Raw genomic sequence first — 16,380 nt, forward strand, 5'->3', positions numbered from 1 at the left:
GGTCCATTCAAAAGTCTTTTAAATTTTGTGAGCCATCTAAACCAGCCGCCATTGCGCCGTCCTATTTAAAACATCGCTTTCATATTTAAAAATGCTCCTCCTTGGCGGCTTCCCGAATGTGTTCCTTCATCGTGAACTTGTACCTCAGAGATTCAACCAGCTCAGTTTCCACGTGTTGTTGACTTTTTTTTTTTTAAGACAAATGCCGCCATAAGAAAAAAAATGTAAAATAAAGATTTCAATCTTGCTTGCCTCTCCCCATCACCTGTGGGATTCCCGGCCTCGCCTAGAAACGCATCTCTGGGGGCTGGGCAGCTGGACCTCACTGGCCGCTCTGAGTCACGTCAGGAGCTCTCAAGGGCATCAGTAGGACTTGACGAGACCCGTAAACACTGGGTGGCTTCGAGGTCACCACCAGCATGAGGGCAGGACACTGGGTGGGGCGGGCAGGGCCCAGCCTGGGGACCACACTGTGAGACGTCATCACTTCGGGGTCAGGCAGACTTGGGTCAGGTCCCTGTCCTGCCCCCTACTGCCCTCCTGGCCCGGGGTAGGGGGCACAGAGCAAGCCAGGATTTGGGCAGTGGTGGCCCCAGCGGCCCCTGTGGGTCTCGTGCCTCTGACGGGCACAGCAGGCAGCGTTGGGTGAACCCTGGGAACGCGGGGGCACGAGGCATGAATCAGGCCCCCTGTGTTGAGGGCATCGGCCCCTCTCACCACCTGGGTGTCCCCACGAAGCTACGAGCCTCTGTGATCGGGGACCCCTACCCTCCCGGCAGGGAGGGCTGCGGCACGGACCACCCAGATCCGGACGACCTGAGGGGCCAATAAAATGCAGACACTCAGGGCCGGGGTCAGATCGGTGACGGGGGGACCTGGGGACCTGCACGTCCACAAGCACTCAGGGCCCTTGGCAGCCACGCGACCAGGGCCGGACATCGGAGGAAATGCCTCGGGGACGGGGTCTGGAGCAGAGCACAACTAGCTCTCTCCAGAGCGGGCTGGACGGGGAGATGGGAACTGAAGGGCCTGCAAGGGCTGTGCCCATGGGCGTCCGTGCTGGGTGAGGCCGCTGCCATCTCGTCTCCGCGCCACAGGCCTGGGGCCGCCTTCCCGGGAGCCCACTCACAGATGAGGAAAAAAGCACAGAAAGGGTCGCCCCGCTCGGCGGGGCAGAGCCCCTTCCCACCCCTTATCCCGCCTCCTCCCACCCCTCTCAGGGCTCGTGATGGGGCGTTGGGCCCCGAGCTGAGCGGGAGACCAATTATCGAGCAACTGGCAGTGGCCTCCGCGGGCTGCCCCACCAGGCACCCCCGGAACCTCTCAAAGGCAAGACCAGACCAGCCCTTCTGAGGCACCCAGGGGACAGGGTGGGAGGGGGCGCAGAGGGGAAGCAAAGGCCCTGGAGGAAGGAGCCACAAGGACAGGGACAGACGAGGTGGCCGGGAGCACCTGGTGAGGACCACGTGGCCACGTGACCACTACCACAGTCACAGCGGGAGCGGCCCTCCGCTGGGCAGGTGCCACTCCCTGTGTTGCCCGGCGCATCCCTGGCTTTTCCCTCCAAGGGGGGCACCAGTCTCCCTCTTCCCTGACAAGAGAAACCCAGGCACCTGAGAAGTAACCCTCGGCTCAGAGAGGTGACACCAGGCGCGGGGCCCCAGCAGTGCCCTGACCAACCCAAGGAGTCTTCCTAGAGGTGCCCACAGTGCGATGGGCAGAACAGGCAGGGTGGACGAGAGGGGCTGGATGCCCTGCCCACGAGGACAGGTCCCGAGGGAGAGTGTTTGGCAAAGAGGGAAGGAAGAAGCGGACCCATCCTCCGTCTTCATCCTTTTTCAGGTCACGCCCAGGACGAGGGAGGCTGGGCCTCCACCTCTGGGCCTGAGGAGCTTCAGGCAGAGATGCTGAATTTAAGCCTTTCTCCCCAGTGCCTCTTCGGGTCCTGGAAGCTGTAGGACCTGGAGCCTTAATATAGCCGCCAGCACCCCCTTCCTGCAGCTCTTCCTCCCACCAGCCCGCCTCAAGGCTCTGCCCGGCGGCCATAAACAACCGGATGGGCTGGGGAGGCTGGTGGGAGTGGGCAGCCGCAGGCCGCTTATCAGACGACAGGACGGAAAGGAAGACCACTTCATCTGCGCTGCCTGGCCGCCCGCACCTCACTTCCCACAGCTTTCAAGCTAAAGCCGACGTCAGGGGCCGTGGGGGAGGGGCGCCACAGCTCCTCCAGCCTGCAAGGGTCCCCTCTATCCGCGGGAAGTGTCTACTGAGCCCCCGCGGGGCTCCGTCCTGGACGACTGGAGAAGGGAGAAGACAGCCAGCGTCCCCTCGACTGGGGTTTTTTGATCCAGAACTATTTCCAAAGCATCCCTTCTCCTTCCCACGTAAAGCCCTTAACCCACGGCCTCGCTCCAGACGCGGAACAGGGAGACCCAAAGCATCCCCGGGCAGCCCTGCAGCGCTCACACCTGGAAGCAGAAGCAGCCACCCCGCCCGTGCCTCCTCGCAGAGGGCGTCAGGGTGGCGACCCCAGTGGCTCCCCATCGTCCTGGTTTTCCGAGTCCAGCTGCCGTCGGTCAGCAGGGTATCCGCTGCCCTCAGCGGGCGCACGTTCATCCCACAGACCCTTTCCGTGGAGCATCGCCACGGCCTCCCGCGAGCCACCTGCCCCAGCTCAATCCCTCAGGGCAGCCGCGGCCACGCGGCCAGCTGTGCCCAGACCCAAGAGCTTCCCGGTGGGGCTGCGGCTAAGGGTCGTTTCCCCTTTGCGACCGAAAAAGATGGCTCTTTAAAAACGGGTGCCGATCCTCTAAGGTGCTTCTCTGAAAATGTAACGTGCTTATTAAGAAGGAAAAATCGTTCTTTGGGGAAAGCAATGCAGGTTACCGACTCTTTATTTGACCAAGTAAGGACCTTTCTTACAGAAGACCAGTTGCTGCTGTCACCAGCATGAAAGACAGGCCATTCTGCCACCAAACACGAGGGGCCGGCAGGCTCAGGGATGGGGCAACGCACGTGCAGTCCTCCCTGCCCGTCCTCTGCCACACGTCCGTGGGCAGTTCCCGGGGCTCGGGGCGGCTGTTCTCCAGGGTGTGTGGACAGGCATTCAGCAAGATGATGACCAGGTTCCCCATTCCCAGCCCCCACGTGGACCCCCACTCAGCAGAGAAGAAAGGAGGCCAGAGAGACCTGGCACCCCCTGAGGCTGTGAGGCTGCAGGCCCTGGGGTGCCCCGTCCTCCCCTCACGCACCTCGGTAGGGGCTGAACCCACCCCAGAGAAGAGGGGGCCGGTGAGCCCCACAGTCCCGCTGGAGCCGGGGCGGGGGTGGCCGGCCCTCGATGGCTACGTGGAAGCCACAGCGGGCAGCCCCCCCTGCAGTGCCCCGCAAGGCCCGCCAAGATGTTGACACGGACGGCTCCAGCCGCCTTATTTATTATCTGATAAAGGGTTCTCGGCACCGCGGGTGGACGGCGTCTGGCCGCGCTGGGGCCTGGGGGAGGGAGGAGGCTGGGTGGGGGGACGGGAGGCCAGAGCAGGCCTCCACACTGGACTCTGGGGCCGGACACACTGAGGAATCTGGATTTTCCCTCTCCTTCTCCGGCCAACAGCCTGCCTTCTCCACTGCCAACGAGCCAGCAGGCCAAGGAGAAGCTCTGCTCTTGTGCGGAGCGGCCCGGGGGACCTCCTGTTTGGACGTCACACCGCCTGAGACCTGCGCCCCCCGTGCTGCTAGACGCTGCTCCCCCTGGTTCCAGGAAAACCCCGAGCTTCGGCCCTCCTCTCCATCCACCCCCGCCCACCCAATTACTGCTGCAGCCCATCGCGCACCCCTCTGCTTGGCCTGGAGCTCAGACTTTCCATGATGCAAATCTGGGCCTGTTTCTCCTTTGCTTCCAAACACTCGGCCCAGGTACTGCCCCAGCAACTGCACAGATGGCCCAGCCATGACAGCCTGGTGGCCCCAGGGCCCCCCTCTCCTGGCACCTGCATCCACTCTTGGGTACGGGGACCCTTGACAGCATCCAGACACATCACACCTCCGGGTCTTTGCACGTGCCGTTCCATCTGACTGTGACGCCTTCCTCCTGTGCGCCTAACCGGAGACGTGGTAGCCGGGGGTCGAGACCCCTGACGCTCCCTCCTCCACAGAGCCTTCCTCAGGCTGTTCTAGGAGGGTCTGAATCCACAGGTATCCACCAGGCAGAGTTGTCACAGAACGACCCAGATGACCCACAAGAGGGGATCCGTTAAATGGCCGAGGGAACGTATGTGGTGAGCCCTTAAAGAGTGTTTGACAATTACAACTTATTCTAATGTTTTTTCCCCGAACCTTCTGTGAGTCGCTTTTATAACCATGAAGAAGACAACAGAGGCACCCTGCACGGGGTCTCCGTGGCCAGCCCTGCCCACCAGCATCACTGCCTCTTCGTGCACTGTGGGCCTTAGGGGAAACCCGCAGGAGGCTGCATGGGAGGGGGAGTTGGGGGGGCACTCCAGGACAGGTGGGGACCATCTGAGGCCCCCTGGGGGCCTGGTCACCCTGGAGCCCAGCTTAGAACCCACGTACATCTCTCCCCATGGGAACTGGGCAAGGCAGGCGGTGGCCACTGCCCCAGGCGGCCTGTGCCTCCCCCTTGGCAGCGATGCCTCTTGCCCTGGCCAGTCACTCTTGTCTGTCCATCCTCACCTTAAAGGTCAGAGAGGCCCTGCTTATCCACACCGCTTCAAGACGGGACCCCCGCCCCCTGGTGCTTCCCCCTGCTCATCCTTCGGCCTTCCTGGTGCTTGCCCATCTCGTAACCACAGATTTGAATATTCCCGTGCTCTCTTGGTCTCACCCACTAGAAGCAGCTTCCCTGAGTGCAAGGGCCTCATCCAGCCCGTTCCCCCGTGTCCGGCGCTGAGCCCAGTGCCCGGCCGACACTCAGTGATGGAGGACTGAATGCACGGGTGGACCATGTGCCTGGCCCCTGCTGGCTCGTAGGGGTGGGCTGACAAGTCACGGCCCCCCACAAAGCCCATCCATCCACCCTGTGGGTGGTGGGCTTCTGACTGTCCCTGTCACCCTTCGTGGCTCTCAGTCCCGCTGAGGATGCCAGGGACAGGGACAGAGGGGGTGAGGTGGGGTCCCCAGGGGGCCTGGGGGAGGGGGGTACCCAGAAGCATGTCCCCAGAGGAGGATTTGTTGGGGCCGGATCCATGAAGGCCGCGCTCCCAGACACCTGCGGGGAGCGGGGAGGGGAGGAGTCAGCCAGGGCCATTCCCGGCAGCGTCCCAGCCCCTGCCCCATCCCCCAGGACCTCCGGCGCTCAGGACTCTCGGAGGCTGTCCTGGCCGAGGTGTGGCGGCCGGCTTTCACCCCACACCAGTGGGGCACTGTGCACACGGGCGAGGGGCTCCAGGAAGCACAGCCCAGGGTCGGCCTGCCCTCGGGGTGGGAGGAGGCTGTGGGGCTGCAGCCTCGCTCCTCCAGGACCACCCAGACCACCTGCCTTCGCCCTGTGGGCTGGATTCACGCCCTCCGAGGCCCCCACTGCCAGGGCCAGTTCACATGGCTGAGACACCGTGCCTGTCCTGGGTCAGGGTCTGGGCAGGCTAGAGGGGCCCTGCCGTGTCCCCTGGGTGTTCCCAGGCCCGGACAGCCGTGTGCAGGGCCCGGGAAAGGAAGGGGCCATTCAGGGTGCCACGCGGCCGGCAGGTCTCACCCCAGAAGGCCTGTGGACACTGGCCAGGCTGCATCAGGCTGGATTCTGGTTCCCAGAAACTTGGAATTGACTCCAGGCGGGGGAGGTGCAGGAGGCCCCAACGTGCTCCAAGCGCTTCACGTCTGACCTCTGAGCTAATTACCTCTGAGTTGTGTCTCCTGTGTGTAAAATGGGCCAAGCGGCTCAAGGTTACACAATTTTCAAGTTCAGTTCTGGCATTTCTTTGCTGTTTAATACGCAGAGGACCTCAGAACACGGCCGTGGGCAGGGACCCTTGATCTTGACCTCTGGGAGACCCTGGTGGCAGGAACACCCGCCGCAGGCCACGTGCACAGAGGGGGGCGAGGCTGCCCACCTTTCCGGGGAGAGAGGAATGAGGCCGTGAGGGGCAGAATGGAGACAGACACAGAGAGACAGAGGACAAAGCGTGACGTTGACCCCTGACCCCAAGCGCCCTTGGGTCCGGCAGCCACAGCCCCCCTCTCCTGGTGGCCTGTCCTGGGGCACGTGTCCCTGGGGCGACACTGGGAGCAGGGAGGCCCAAGGAACACCCGGGCCCTTTTTGGCCTGCGGAGGGAGTGGCGGGGAGTGACAGAGCCCCCGCTGCAGGGAAAGAAGGAGAGTTTTCCCAAAGCTTTTGAAGGACGTACCCCAAAACCCTTCATGCGGGTCAGCCAGGACTGCTGACCCTGGGCCAGGACCCAGCTGTGTCCCTCGCACAGGAGTCCTTCCAGCAAGTCCAAAATGGGCCGGAGGTGGGGGGCTGGTAGCCAAAAGAGTGTGGGAGGGGCCCACAGTGCTGGGCCCGCCAGCCAGGATCCCTCCCACCTCCCCACTGGGGAGCTTCTCTGATGGGACACCACCTGACCGCCCCCCACCCCAGGCAGAACTTGAGGCCAGCAAAGCGTGTCCCACGGGCCCCTGGGGCTGAGCAGTGGGCTGGCGTCCCCGTGGAGGGCAGGCAACGGCCCTCAGCTTGATCGTGGCCCCACTGGCCCATCTCTCACCCTTGGGGGCAAGGGCTCGGGCAAAAGGGACAGAAGACAGCCTGGGGGTTGGGCGGGCAGGCTGACCCTTGGCTCTGGTCACCGTGGGTGGCATTTCCTGAGCCAAGTCCAGACGTCCGTCCCTGACACGTGGGAACAAGCTTAGCTGAGATGAATGGCTTTGGGGGCCTCCCCTCAGTGACCTCCTGCCGGGCCCCAGAAGGATGGGGGAGACAGTCGCCCCCCGAGAGCCCCTCTGAGTCCCTCAGTACAGAGTCCAGAGCCCTGAAGTCATGGCCCGGTGGTTAGGGAGAGGGTAACGTGTCTCTCTGAAGCTTTTAAACTAAACAGAAAACCCTTAAGACGGCAGCCTCCTTAAATCAACAGCTCTAAGCCAGCGCGTGCCGCCTGCTGACGACCGGGAGGTTCTCCTCGAAGCCGTGCCAGGATTTTCTGGAGAAAGATTTAAGGCCCGCCAGCCCAGCTCCGTGAACCTTTCTAACGAAAATACTGGGCCCATCCGCTTCCGGCCGGCATGTCACTTAGAAGCAGCCACTCCCCAGGTCACGTTCGAGCGCTTTCCTGCGCTGTGGCCCCGGCACCCTGCAGAGAGCCTGCGAGAGTCCCAGCCACGTGAAGATAAATCTCCCTTGTTTACCTGTTAATGAGAGGGGCCATTAACTACTCAAACGAAGTACATCTCCGCACTCCAAGGCCAAGAGACACTTAGAGCGCCAGCCCTTTGCAGGGGCCCTTAGAGCATTCAGAGCCGGGTCCGCAGGGGTGGGGCGGCCCCACGGGGTCTCCGGGCGGCAACAGACCCACCCCTCAGGGCCACAGGGTGGTCTGCAGCTCCCAGGACTGGACAGGCAACCAGACCAGCGCTAACCAGGCTGGCGGAGGGCAGGCCCTGGCTAGGGCATCAGTGGCTGACATGGGCCCCAGCTGTCTGTGAGCAGGGGTGGGGCCGGGCTACGGGGCGGGTGGGGTAAAAGCACTGCTCGGGGCCCAGCTCCCACCCCTGACCCCCACCCCTGTCTACAGGGCGACAGCGCGGGGGCCATCCTCCCCTCTCCACATCGTCCAGGGGGTTACAAGGATCATGCAGCGTTTCTGCCACCAGACAAAACACAGGCCAAGCCCCACAGCTTCTCTCCATCTCCCTCACCCACCGCAGGGCTGTGGGTGGCCGGGCTCTGGGGCGGAGAAGGAGCCCCTTCCTGGGTCCTCCCTGCGGACCCCTAAAGGGAGGTGCAGCCCCTGGGGACCCAGAAAGAAAAGAGGCTGTTCTCAGACCCTTCGGACACACCTGGCCTGCTCCATCACCCCCTCGCATCTCTCTACACCACTCCCAGCCCCTCCCTGACTGTGGGACCCCCCTGCACACCAGCCTCAGTCCTGCTCAGCCCCTCCCTGAGACTCAGTTACCCCACCAGCCCGCCTTCCCCAGGGGACAGCAAGAGGTGTGCCCCAGAGCCCTCACACAAGTGGTTGCTCCCCTGACAATGCGGTGGGCTCCCAGCCTCTCGCCCCCTCCCGCCTCCCCCAGATCCCAGCTCTGGGCTGGGCATGCAACAAGTATTCCATAAAGACCAGTCCTGGGGGCTTCCCTGGGGGCTCAGTGGTTAAGAATCCACCTGTCAATGCAGGGGACCCGGGTTCGAGCCCTTGTCCGGGAAGATCCCACATGCCGCGGAGCAACTAAGCCCGTGCGCCACAACTACTGAGCCCGCCCGCCTAGAGCCCCTGCTCCGCAACAAGAGAAACCACCACAATGAGAAGCCCACACACCGCAACAAAGAGTAGCCCCCGCTCGCCGCAACTAGAGAAAGCCCACGCTCAGCAACGAAGACCCAACGCAGCCAAAAAAAGACCAGTCCTGGGCAGTGGGCAGGCTAGGGATCAAAGGGGCCCAGGCCCACGCCAGTGCTGTGGAGAGGGGGCTGGGCACCCCTGCCTCTCTCGAGACCCTGACGAATCTCACGCTCCCCCCTCAACCAAGACACATCTAGAAGAACCCTGTCAGGGCTGACAATAGGCTCTAAAAATACCCCGATGGCAGACAGGATTTCCCAGGAACATCGTAGGTTCTGTCCAGCGGAAGTTATAAATACTAAATAATGTTAATTCGGAGTCGCTAGTCATCCAGGGACAGCCTTGTCCTTTGTGGCGACAAGGGATGTTTTTCCAGATTCGTAATTTATTGCTCTTTACGGTTAAATCCAGCTCCAGGCAAAAAAAGGAAAAAGGAAAAAAGCAGGGTCCCCTGGAGCCCCTGAGAGCCGGGGCCAGGCGGTGCCTGGACCACCTCTGTCCGGGCCCCCAGCCTGTGGGCAGCCACTGCCTTTGCCCTCACCTGCCCCAACCCATCAGCAGCCCTGACTCGGGCTCCCCCAGGTCTCAGAGTTGTGCTTGACCCCCACCAAAAGGCCAGTCCTGGTCTGCCTCCTAAGTGAGGCTCTACTTCCTGCACGTGGTTCTGCCCCCCTGGCCGCAGGTGACCTGAAGCCTCCCCCTGCCTTCCTACCCCCCTGACGTCTGCCACCCCCCACTCAGTCCTCCACGTAAAAGCCCTACGGCTGCCCAGGGCCCAGCAGGATTCACAGCCTCCCGCCCTCTAGCCTCTGCCCGCCTGCTCCTTGCAGATCTCTGCCCGGCACCCTGTCCCCCTCCTCCCCGCCCTTACGCTCCCGGCCGGGGCTCTGGGCTGTCCCCTCCTCAGACTGTCCCCACTGGGGTCCTATAGCCTCCTGGCGTGGCCACCCCTACACCCGGGGCGCAGCACAAAATTGGACGCCCTCGGTCCCCCAGGGACACAACGACTAGTGTAGCAGCCTCTCCAGGGGAATTCAGAGGCTGCCTGCCACCACCTGGGGAGACAGGGGGGCTGCAGGATCCAGACCACACAGGCCCAGCCCCCTCCAACACTGGGACGGGCATGGGTCCGTTAAGAGCAGCCAGGTGGTCAAGAAAGGGTGGCCCTCGTCCCAGCGCCCTGGGCGGGGCAGTGGGGGCTAATGGCCCTGGGGACGTGTGCCACATGCGGGGTGCATGGGGTTACCAGTGCAAAGGTCCCAGAAAGAGGAGAAGAGCCATAAAGCAAAGGGCAGCGTTCCACTGAGCAGAGGGTTCAGGAGGCAGCCGGTGCCGTGTGGCAGGAGACTGCAGGCGCTGGGACCTCCCAAGGCCACTGGCCTCGGGCAGGCGAGCGCCAGGTGGGGACACTGGGCCAGAGGAGGCAGCGATAACGAAGCAAGGGGGTAACCCAGCCTTTGCGGGGATGCTCACCCCTGTGGTGGCCAGGCAGGACTTCGGGTCAGGGTGATGGCCGTGAGGGGACAAGCCCGGGGGCAGGCAGGGCTGCACATGCACCGCTCGTGCCGGGGCTCCAGGAGAAGCCCCCTCAGGTTCAAGGGGAGCAGCAGAGACCCCCTCCTCACGGGAGGAGGACCCCTGCCCCTGGGCCCGGGGAACGAATTCTGAGTTCCTGCTTCCTCTCTGGGCCCCTTCACAGGGTAGCCCAGGCACAAGCGATGACCCTCCATTTCCCACGAGAGGCCAGAGCCTGTGTGCCGGGTGCAGGTGCAAAAGGTAGACGGGCAGGCACAGCAGGGGGCCACCCATCTCCCTACCACTCGGAGCGGTGGCCCCGTCAGCTCACAGCCGCCCCTCCTCCAGAAAACGGCCCTGGGCGGGGGAGCCAAGACCTGCCTCAGGACGTGTGCCTGGAGACGGACGATGCCCACCATGCAGGGGCAGCCACGGCCAGGGACAGATGGACAGGGGGTGGGGGGACCACCCCTTATCGGTGGTGGGACTGCCTCTGGGCTTTTCCTGCTCCGGAGGGCCCCCGACCCCCATGGGATCAGGCTGACGCTGGTCTCCGAGACCGGCCGAGACCACCTCCTTGCTTGGCGTCCCCTGTCCCATCCTGCGTCCCGCTGGCCCTTCTCCTGAGAGCCCTCCCAGGGGATCACCACACAGGGGTCTCATCTCAGGCTCTGCTTCCAGGAAACCTGACCTAACGGGTCCCAGGAGTTGGAATAAAGCCTGTGGGAACCAGGGCTGCATTCAGGACCAGGTGTCCCAGCACAGACTCCTCCTGACCTTGGGGCTCCAGCCCCCCCGTTCTCTGCCAACTTCATGCACAAGTCATATTCGAGGCCCCCTGCACACAGGGTCCAGAGCTGAGGGCTGCTGAGCCCTCCCACCGGCCCAGGTCATGAGTCGAACTGTCGCCCCGAAATTTACTTTGAAATCCTAAGCCCCGTATTTCAGCATGTGACCTTATTTGGAAATTGGGTTTGGCCAGGTGGTCAGACGGCATCGTCCCCATCCCACAGTGAGGAGGCTGAGGCCCAGAGCCTGGAAGGCTCCCTCCCCCAGGCCCGGGTGGGTCGGCCACAGTTCCCAGGGCTCCGCCCACTCTGGTCAAGGGGGCCCAGGCTCTGCTCTGCGTCTGAGGGAATCAGCAGCAGCTCCCTGACCCCAGCTCCCAGGACTCACCCTGTTCGTTTCCGTCAGGCCGGTGATGCGAGCTGAGACGTCCCCGCCTCAAGTCCACTTGCCGCGTGTCTGCCTGCCGTCCAGGCTGGCGCTGTCCAGTACGACTGCTGCTAGAGCCACATGTATGGTTTCAGCGTGCTAGTGGCCACGTAAGAAAGGAAAGAGAAGGGGCACGATTCATCTCCGTAACACGCTGTAGCCCCGTGACCCAGTGCTTGGCACACGGTCACACGGAAAGCGCAAATACCATCTTCCACATCCTTGGGCTCCAGCTGGGCCTTTGTGATCCGTGTGTATTTCACACCGACCATGCAGCGCCACATGCGACTCTGGGCCACTGTGCTGGGCCGTGAGGTAGAGGCAGCTCCAGGGGGCTGGGCCCCTCACTCCTGTTTCCTGGCTCCACCCCCAAACCCAGGACAGAGTGAGCGCACAGCATGGACGCTTGGGCGTATTAGCTGAACAAATGAGTGACCCGTGGCTGAATGTACAGCCGCCCAAGTTGGCCTCGAGGCCGGGGTCTGCGCCTGCGTGGGAGGGGGGGCAGCCTGGCAGGGTGTGGCTTGGGGAGGGGGGCCTCACCTGGCTCCAAGGTGCAGACGGGACCCGACCTGGGCACAAGGAGCCAGGTGCGGGGGAGGGAGCTGGCCCTGCCCCCCTTTGCTGGAGGTGTGGGAGAGGAGGAGCAGAGGGGGAGCTGGGGCCCCTGGGTCCCCTCCATGACACTGGGGCGGGGAGGCAGGACCTGGTGGCGTGGCTCCATCCCAAACCCCGGCCAGCCAGGCTGCGTGGTTAGTTTCCTCCCCAAAGAGGAAGGCTGAGACAGGGTTTGCAGACAAGACCTCTGAGGACAGAAACCCCCGGTGCAGCCCCGCCAAAGTGCCCTTGTCAGTGACAGATGGGGTGGGTTTTCCACGCAGCCTCCTGGTGGACACCCCAGAGTGGTCCAGCCACCTGGGTGGGGTGGGGGTCGTGCCAGTCCTGCTGCCAGGCCGAGGTGTCTGCTGAGGCCCCCAGGGAAGGAAGGGCCTGACGGGGAGCCAGAGGCCAGGCGAGGGGAGACTCACATTTTCCGATGAGAGCTCTACAAGCAGGGCTGCCGGAGGCCCGGCTGATAAGAGGAAGGGGCCCCTTAATCCCCGCCTGCTCTGCCTCTTTGCACTGTGGTCAGTCACAGCCACCGGATGGGGACGCAGGGCCTGCCCAGGGAGGTCCGGGCCAGGAGCCAGTGTCGCATGTGCCCCCCCAGGGCCCTGGTCAGCTCCAGGCTCCGGAAACAGGCCATGGGTTCCTCACCCATTTCTCACCACCCACACGGGGCTGAGCAAGCCGGGTTGCAGAGAGGATGGGATGAGGGCTGCTTGAAGGGAGGAATGAACGGATGGAGGCGCTCGGGGCCCCAGGGGAGCACCTGCTCTGTCCAATGGAGCCAACAGGTCCTGCCATCCAGGCCCAGCGTGTGCCTCACCAGCGGGGCCAGCAACTGGACAGTGGTGAGCCCAGGCCACCAGCCCTGGTCCCACACATCCTGCAAACAGCCAGCAGCAAGCCTGGATGCACGACCCCCACCCCTACACGCGACACGTCATCAGGGAGGGGCCTGGATGCACGACCCCCACCCCTACACGCGACACGTCATCAGGGAGGGGCAGGCGCAGGCTGGTAAGGAGCGAGGACCCTGGCCACAGCACACGGGTCCTTCCCAGCTCTGCACACCCTGGCTGTGCGGCCTTGGGCGAGTCACTTAACCCCTCTGTGCCCCCGAGCAGCCCTGCTTGTTACTGCAGGCTTTCAGTGGGGGCTGGACAGAGCACAGGCAGGGGCTGGCCACGTGAGGACACCTCCTGGACAGTCCGCTTCGTGCAGAACACGAAGCTTCCAAATGAGGTGCTCGTCCAGCCGCCACTTCTCGGGTCTGTGTTCCCGGGGCTGACGCGTGGGCGACGTGCCGGAAGGGTAAGGTGGGAGAGGGTTGGTGGCGAGGGCCGATGAGTCCACGTGGCGGCCATGTCACCCACGCTGCCCGTTCACCTTCCCAGCAGCCCCATTCCATGCACGAGGGCACGGAGGCCCAAGGCTCGGGCTGACATGCCCGAGGCCGCCAGCACCGGGTGTGCCCCCGCCTCTCTGTCCCCTGGGCTCCAGGTAATGTGTGTGCACACGGCAGGCACATCTGGGAGGCCTGTGGGCGGTCTCACCCATGGCAGACTCTGGGGCACCGTGAAAAGGAGGGGAGCCTTGGGGAGGCCGGGCCCCTCTTAGCAGCCCAGCGCCGCCCCTCTGGCCCCTTCCAGCCAGTCTCTCGGACACATGGGGCCACCAGCCAGCCAGCAGAACTGGACACAGGGGCCAGTGATGAGCAGCAAGGGTCCTCCCCACAGCCACAGGAACAGCGGCCGCCGGAAGGCTGAAGAAAGGTCTGTTGACTGGAACATTCTCTCTGAAACTCCTGGGCCAGGCCGGGGTGTGTCACTGTCCTGAGGAATCACGAACCCCAGGTGTGAGGGTCCTGGACCCTGGAAATGGGCTGTGCTGGCTCCTCCCCTCCACCCTCACCCCACCTGCCCCTTGGTTCACATGCCTCAAGGTCAAGGGGAGCAGCAGAGACCCCCGGGGGAGGAGGTCTCAGGTGCTAGGCCGTGTGTCTCGGGAAGGCCTGGCTGCCCCGGGCTAGGGTGGCCCGAGGATTCTGGGGCCCGAGGGAGGCAGTGGGGGTGAGACCTGGCCAGGCCGATAGGGGCATACAGTCTGTGCCCGAGGGAGCAAGACTCGGGGAGCCCCGGGCCGGGAAGTCAGCTTGGACCCTTGCTGGCAGAGGCTGACGTTTCCTCAGTTACTAGTTCAGTCAGAAATATTTACAAGTGCCCGTCATGTGCTGTGTTAGTGTCCTGAGCAGCTGGAGCAAAGGACCAGCAACTGGGCAGCTGACAGCAACAAAAATTCACTCTCTCACAGCCTGCAGACCAGAAGCATGAAATCAGGGCCTCGGCAGGGCTACGCCCCACTCCAGGGACTGCAGGGGAGGGTCATTCCCCACTCCCAGCTCCTGGTGCTGCGGGCAGTCCCTGCGTCCCCGGGCTTGTGGCCACATCACTCCAATCTCCACCTCGGTTGGCCCATGGCTTCTCCCTGTGTCTCTTGTGGACATCTTCTTTTAAGGACACCAGTCATTGGATCAGGGCCACCCTTGTGACCTCACCTTGACGCCATCACATCTGCAAAGACCCTATTTCCAAAGGAGGTCACATGCACAGGTTCTGGGGGTCAGGACCCCAACATACGTCCTGGGGACACAGTTCACCCTCAACAGCTGCCAGTCCTGCTGGGTTCTGAGGGGGAGGCTGTGAGGGAGGCGGAACCCCTCCCCTCCTGGAGCCAATACTTGAGTGGGGGCAAGACCGACAAGGTGAGGAACAGCCGCTTGGCAGGTGCAAAGGCCCTGAGGCAGGCGCCCGGCTGGTGGGAGGAGAGAGGGGGGAGGGGGCAGGAGAGGAAAACAGAGGGTGAAGGGCCAGTGCCAGCCTCCCGGCTTCTCCTCCGAGTGAAGTGGGGGCTGAGGGGGTGGAGGCGAGGGTCTCAACCTTCCGTTACGGGGCCTCTGCTGTGGGGCTGGGCAAAGGCTGCAGCGAGGTGATCTGTGCACAGAGCAGGAGGCGGGGCGGCCCGTGAACCCCGCCCCCTGACCACGGGAACCGGACAGAGAAGGGATTTAAGCTCCACCCGTGGGAGGACCCAGCACAGTTCTCGCCACACACACAGCCGTGGGCTAGCGAAGCATGTCAAGGGCCACTGCAGGTGTGACTGGGACGCCCCACAGACCCACAAGTCACTGGGCCTTGGAGAGAGGGGTCCCCAAAGCTGAGGAGTGGTCAGGGCAGTGGCCTCCCTCATTTGTGCGTTCACCGCAGCCCTGGGCTACTTGGGCCTGGGGGGTGAGAGGGGTCCGTCCACGTCTCCCCAGGGCTCACGGGAAAGCAGGTGATACACCTGCCTCTGTTGTGTTGCCCAGTAAGGATGGGGGACGCCCCATGCACCTGTTCCCCCACAGCCCACACAGCCCAGCAGACTCCTGGGCTCTGAGCAGCTAGATGCGGCCGCCTCTGCAGGGGCCTCACTCTGGCCCAGGTCGTCTGGACCGCACTGACAGCCCCCCTCCAGCTCCCACCCCAGTGTGGTGCCAGTGGCAAATGACACCCAGGTGCCATGTAGGAAGACCCAGAGCAGGGTCCGGACGTCCGGAGCCCCACACAGACACAGCACGTCTTCCGAAGGACGTGGTGTACATGCTGGGGCAGCGGGCTGGCCTCCGCCAGTCAGCTCCCTGGCGCCAGCCACGGACCCCGAGGCCGGGCAGCTGGCGAGGCGCCCAGCAGCTCGCTGGCACTCACTGACCAGCACAGACTCCACCCCGACGGCCCTCCCTAGAAGGCACGGATGGCAGCAGTGGGTCCTAAGAAGCATCTCCAAGCCAAGAACCTGAGGGGGCCTGCGCAGCAGGAAGGGGCCCCGGACCCGCGACCACCCGGATCCCGCGCTCACTCGGAAGGCTCTGCCTTCAGAAGGACCAGGATGGGTTTCTCCAAGTCCTCTTGTCCTCTAAAGAGGAGGTCTTTTCTCCCGCCTTTGATCTTCCATAAAGCCCTGCGGCTTCTGCTTCGTGTCGGCCGTGACATTGACAATTGTTTATTAGTTCTAAAATAGCTGAAATTCATGTCAAACATTCCACATGTTAGAAAAATGTTTATGAAGTGTTATCATGGTTTATGTAACTGTGCGTGTTTGGGAAAGCAACATAGGATGTAAGGACCACACAGGCCTCGGGCCTCAGTCCCAGGCCATGTCTGCCTGGGCAAGGAAGGGTCCCACTCCGCTCCGGAGGCTCTCACTGCCTCTCAGGGTCAGGGAACCATCCCCCGGTCCCCCGGCCACCCACCAGTGTTGGGGTCAAGGGAGGGCGGTGTCCACCACCTCCACCTCTAGGGCATTACTTAAGCCTCCAGGGGTCTCTCCCAACTGACTGGCCCCCAGCCCCAGTCTAGGGGTGAGGACACTGTCCTGTTTGTCTCCCCAGATTCTGAAGTGTCCACTTCTTTGCCACTGGGTGGACCTTTCTTTGGTGGCCGCTCCTGTCTGTGCTGGAACACAGGTGCCAGCACAGCCCACCTGGTTTGGGACTAGAAG

This window comes from Neophocaena asiaeorientalis, unplaced genomic scaffold (assembly GCF_003031525.2).
Source record: "Neophocaena asiaeorientalis asiaeorientalis breed wild unplaced genomic scaffold, Neophocaena_asiaeorientalis_V1.1 scaffold606, whole genome shotgun sequence".
In the NCBI taxonomy this organism is placed as follows: domain Eukaryota; kingdom Metazoa; phylum Chordata; class Mammalia; order Artiodactyla; family Phocoenidae; genus Neophocaena; species Neophocaena asiaeorientalis.